Consider the following 6,000-nt stretch of genomic DNA (forward strand, 5'->3'; position numbering starts at 1 on the left):
TTTTTTTTATATGTTGTTTTTTTTTTTTAAAAAAAAAAAAAAAGTTAGCCGGTTATGATTTAATATTTAAGGAAATTTTTTTAAAGTACAAGTAAATGTAAATTTTGGGTCAAATATTTTTGATTTTTCAATATGGGCTCTTTTTATAGCAATTGGGCTCAAGAAGACACTAAAAATACGAAGAAAAAAAATGAGGGTTAAAAAAAGCCAAAAAAAAAAAAAGCCAAAAAAGGCCCAAAAAGCCCTAAAGAAAGCCCAAAAAGGCAAAAAAAAAGCCCAATTTTGAAAAAGCGGTTAGCGGGCGATTATTTATTTCACTAGCCGCTAACTGATGGTTAACTGTTAACCGTTAACCGCTAGGCGGTTAGCGGTTGTGGTTAGTGAAATCTACTAACCGCTAAGGCGGTTACGGTTAGCAGTTATTGCCAATAACCGCTAACCGTAACCTCCTTGACACCCCTATTATTTGAGTAGAGATTTACGGCAGCCAAGCGTTAGACATTTACAATTTTTTTTTTTTTTTTTAATTAAAGAAGATAAACATTAAAGGGGAATTCAAATTTGAAATATTAGCACCAAATTTAGGATGATTAAATCTCTTTTAGGTGATACCATCCCTAAAGGATTAACTTTCCACCCCTAAGTTTTATTTTTGAATTCATAAACAAGTTTTGAGGCATTAGAAACTAAATATTAATTCATAAAAATTTAACTAACAAAAAAAATACGAAATGAGGGAAGAGAGAGAGATTTCTACGAATTATTATTATTTTTTTTTAATAAAGCCATGTCAAACTTTGGCAAGATACCAGATAGCAGGACTCCTATTATTTACACCCAAAATGAATTATACCATTGTTTTTTAAAGGTTAAATACCTTTTTGGTTTTTGTATGTTCTGATTTCATCAAACCGCTTCCTGGATTTTGAAAAGTCCGGTCCTTATAATTTTCCAATTTAAGAAATGGACAGATTCCATGCCACGTACTTAGTCCGTAACGTATGACTAATAAAATGTTTTCACGTGTCTCTTCTTACTACATTAGAATATTATTTCAAAAAAATAAATAAAAATAAAAAATTATAAGAAAAGAAGGTGGTGGTTTTAAGTGACCTAGTCCCTCCTCTCCCACTAGCCACAATCTAAGTCATCCTAGCTTGCGACCCACCGGTGAGGTGGGATCTCCCCAGCGACCCACTTGTGTCAGAGGAGGGACTAGGATATGCAATTTGATCATCTTCAATTTAAAATGGACCGGGAGTATTTAGTTCATTGTTAGGTTATTTTTTAGAAATTTTAGAGCCACAAATGTAACACGTATCTATAATAAAAAATAATAATAAAATATTATTTAACATTAAAAATAAATTAATAAAAAAAATAAGAGATGGTTTACCATTTCATCTTGGCCATAGGGGGTGGCTGGGCCACCCCCAATGGCTGGCTAGGGGTGGCCGAACCACTCCCATGGCCCTTGGGGTGGTCCAGCAACCACCGAGGGTCAAAAGAAAAAGAAAAAAAAAAAAAAAAAAAAAAAAAAAGGTGCTTGGGAGGGGCTGGACCACTCTTGTTGGGCTTAGGGGTGGCTTCGGCTTGGCCAACCCTGACCAGCCATTGGGGGTGGCTTGAGCAACCTCCTAGCTAAAATGGGGGTGGTCCGGCCACCCTCTATGGCTAAGATGGGGTGGCCAGCCACCTCATATTTTATTTTATTTTATTATTATTATTGTTAAATAATATTTTATTATTATTTTTATTAGTAGGACACGCGTCCCATTTGTGGTCTCATAAATCCTAGCTATGAACTGGACATTCTCCAATCCATTTTGGACTAAAGAGGATCCTGTTCCCTAAGATGCCACGTGCCAACCACCACCCACGGTAATTTTTATTTATTTATTTATTACGGATTATGAAAGTATATACAGATAGTGTTTTACCTCTAGCAACCAAATATTTCAAAAGAAAATAACTAAGCCATATTATCAAACATGCACATCGCAAGTATAAAACAAACACAGCCAAAACACAAGGTTTGTTTACAAAGTGGAAAACCCTTGAGCACCTCAAGGTAAACCACCCCAACCATTTAGTAGACTTTCCTCAACAAACCTCAAAAGTGACCATCTTTATCATCATCAAGTGAACAAGGCAACACGCCAAAGGCTAAGACGTCAAAGCAAGAGAAAGGGCAGCTTCAAGGTATATCATATCCCCTCTTGAATATTAGTACCACCAAGACCTAATGCTAGTGGAGAAAAGAGACTTTAGAAAAGAGAGATCTCAACAAAATAAATTCCTAAAGTTTGAAGACTGAACAATGACTAAGAGACTATTTATAGGAGACCCATTTTCTTCGTCACGTCCTAACGGGATACTTTCCCATTATTACAGGAAGTAGTTCCGTTATGATGGGAAGAACAAAAGTCTCATCTTCGTCACATGTCTCGTCTTAACGCATCAGCTAATTGGAAACGAGGGAGTTCAACTTTGGTCCATTTACATGTCTCGTCCTAACGGGGTTCCTGACAACAAAACAGAGGCTTCAATTTTGCTTTTGTCACATGTCCCATTCTCATGAGCTTCCTGACGAGAAACTAGGGAGTCCAACTTTTGCTCCTGTCACATCCTCGTCTTGACGCCGTTCTTGACGAGAAACAAGGGAGACCATCTTTGCTCCTGTCACATCCTCGTCTTGACGCCATTCCTGATGAGAAACCAATAGCTTCATTCTCCACTCCCGTCACATATCTCGTCCTAACGAGACTCTTGATGCGGCAACAGTAACTCCCCATTACATGTCCCGTCTTGACATTAAATCTGACAAGAAAACAAAAGCTTCAACATCCAAGCCTGTCACATGTCTCGTCGTGACGTGAGTCCTAACAAGAAACCAGTAACTCCACGTTACTTGTCTTGTTCTAACGGGGGGTTCTGATGGGAAACCAGTAGCTCTTCAATCAGTCTTGTTACACGTCTCGTTCTGTAGTGTCCCAGAATTTTCAAAGCTATTTAAATAGATTATTTTGATAATGATGTTATTTTAATATCCATTGTAGCTAAGGATTTTAATTCTTGGGAAATTTATGAGAGTGGTAATTAGAGAATGGTAATTGGTGAAATAATAGGATAGTAAATGGTAGGTATAAGGATGGTAGAATAGTATAGGATAGGTAGAATAGTATAGGGTAGGTAGAATAGTATAGGGTTGGTGAAATAGTATAGGGTTGGTGAAATAGTAAAATGAGGGTATAATTGTAAATTGAAGATAGAATGAGGGTATAATTGTAAATTGAAGGTAGAATAGTATAGGGTTGGTGAAATAGTATAGGGTTGGTGATGTAACGACCTAGATTTTAAAACTCTTATATAAACAATATTAAATAGATTAAAAGAATAAATGAATAAATTAGATCAATGATATATGGATTAATGATATTGAATAACTATTTAGTGTTACAAGTATATTACATTGATTTTTGACATCTTTTGTATATCCATTCAATTCTAAAATTTAGCTTCACTAATATGTTTATGAGCATAATTAAACACAATCTAGTAAATAAATTATTTGTATTGGTGTTTAGTGAAGTCATAAATTAATTTGAAGCTTTGTAGTTTTTGGCCTAAAAAGCAGTGTCTTAATTTTCATACTGTCTAAATGGGATTAAAACTGCTAAAGAAAGATATCAAGGCTAGCCACCTTTGTTGAAAGCTTAAAGTCTTCTAGTAATGATGATTATAGTAAATATCATGATTATAATTATTTAATAAGGCAAGTGGCCAATGCAAATAGATTAAAGCCCAAGTTGAATAGGAAACTTTGTACAGGCCAAAAATAGACTCAAACGAACTCGGATGAAGTCGAACCAAAAATATAAAATGTTTGTCTCGGAGTCCTCTATCTACTCTCAAAATTTCATGTCAATCGGAGTACGTTTGGACATTGAAAAATGGATCGGAATACACTGCCCTCATTTTGGACGAAAATATCAATTGGTATAGAGCATGAAATATGGACTAGGTTCATTCTTTTGATTAAATACATCTCAACCCTTAGATCAAATGTGTAAAAATAAATCCTAACCATCCATTCTCTTATAAATAGAGCCTATAGCTAAATTCACTTTCACTTGAGTTTTTACAATCTTAGAACAAGTAAAATTGTTTGCTCCTCCTTTCATTTTATTTCTTAGTTCTACTCAAATACCATATAGCCTAGATCTTTCTTGTAGTGTTCAAGCGTTTTTCTAAAACTAGCTACCTAGAGAAGATTTGGTGGAGTTTTACTTCTAAAGGATTATTGGGTAAGTGTTTCATGTATAAATATCATGATTTATTGCTTTTATTACTTGTCCTCATTTAATTGTTTAAAGACCCAATAAAGCGTATAATGTAAAATAAAGTAATGGAACAAGTGAATTAATAATAAAGAGTTAGTGGACAAAATCAATTAAGGACTTATAATATTATCTATATATTATTTACTTTACAGTATTTACATTCAGTCATTTCTTTTATGTCATTTAAATTTCTGTTCATATTTCTGGCGGTAAAGACTATTTGAGGTCATCCCCGAAATATGCATTTAACATTTACATTCAGTCATTTCTTTTATGTCATTTAAATTTCTGTTCATATTTCTGGCGGTAAAGACTATTTGAGGTCATCCCCGAAATATGCATTTAACATTTACATTCAGTCATTTCTTTTATGTCATTTAAATTTCTGTTCATATTTCTGGCGGTAAAGACTATTTGAGGTCATCCCCGAAATATGCATTTAACATTTACATTCAGTCATTTAACTAGTTATATTTGACTATTTTATATTAATATAATAAAATGAGTAAGTAAAGATGAAGTGACGGATAATAAATAAATATAAAAAGATGAGTGTCTTTAAACAATGATATTATTAGAGAATGAACTAAGTATTGTTTGTATGTATGTATTATATGCAGAAGTGGAGCAGAATACTACACTAAGGAGAGTAAGTATGGATATACTTACTGAGTACTAGCTTTGTTTTATTGTTATAGGAATTCTTATTTTGTCTTATTGATATAATTTTGCAATACAACTGCTGCATAATGTGTCTAATAAAATGGGCTGATAAGATAGCCACCTTAAGAACAAGCTGGGTGGATTGCCGCGAGGAACTGTCGGTATCTCAGTGGATGGGGGTATATAACCGTCAAAAAGGCCTAATATATAACTAAGCTGGGGCGGTGTAGTTACCAGCACCAAACAAGTAAACCTCTAAAGTGTGAGGGACATAACGGACGTAAGCGGGCTGAGAGCTCATGAGAAGAGGTCTGAAGAAAGATTATCATAAAACACAAATTAATCTGTCATTACGCTGCATTCACAACTCATTCATTATTATATATTTTAGTCTTTAATCTTATTTGTTCAAATTAGTCTTTTTAGTCTTTATATCTAGGAAAATAGATTACTCACTTGTTTGCCTATGTAAATATGATAACGTCATCTTTACATAGATCTTGATGCAGGGATAGAAAGTGAGGACGATGGTCCTTTTACTGGTTTTGATGGTTGATAGACCATCTGCTGCAGGATTTATGCTTACTCTATGGAGCAAGTCTCATTTATGTTAATCGCTTTTATTATGTATGGTGATGTGTGTAAACTTAAATAGATATTACTATGTTAATTTAGGTGCCGTCTGTGGCATATATTTGGTACACCTAGTGTGTACATATGTTGTAATGAAAACCATGTTTCTATTTTATTTAATAATATATCACCTCGAGGTATTTCAGTCAGCTCAACTGTGTTGTGTAAGTTATTCCTAGGTCATAGAAGAAAGAAAAAAAAATATACATACTCCGCTGTAAGATTGTATTTTCTAAAGTTGCAGCGTCACGACTTCGATATTTGCTAGTTCAAATATCGGGGCTTTACATTATGGTATCAGAGCGGTTTGCTCTATGGGAAAGTTAGTATCATACTAGACTAGGGTATATTTTAAGGTGTC

General features: G+C 34.2%; 1 long non-coding RNA gene across 1 annotated transcript; it reads left to right on the plus strand.

Moving 5' to 3' along the window:
* Positions 1-3,803: 3,803 nt before the first annotated feature.
* Positions 3,804-5,794, plus strand: LOC148583687 (uncharacterized). The gene is made up of 2 exons (XR_015909151.1): positions 3,804-4,307; positions 5,504-5,794. It is a non-coding gene; the product is annotated as an uncharacterized LOC148583687 (long non-coding RNA).
* Positions 5,795-6,000: the final 206 nt, after the last annotated feature.

The sequence above is a fragment of the Corylus avellana genome, chromosome 9, assembly GCF_965113065.1.
Source record: "Corylus avellana chromosome 9, dhCorAvel1.hap1.2, whole genome shotgun sequence".
In the NCBI taxonomy this organism is placed as follows: Eukaryota; Viridiplantae; Streptophyta; class Magnoliopsida; order Fagales; family Betulaceae; genus Corylus; species Corylus avellana.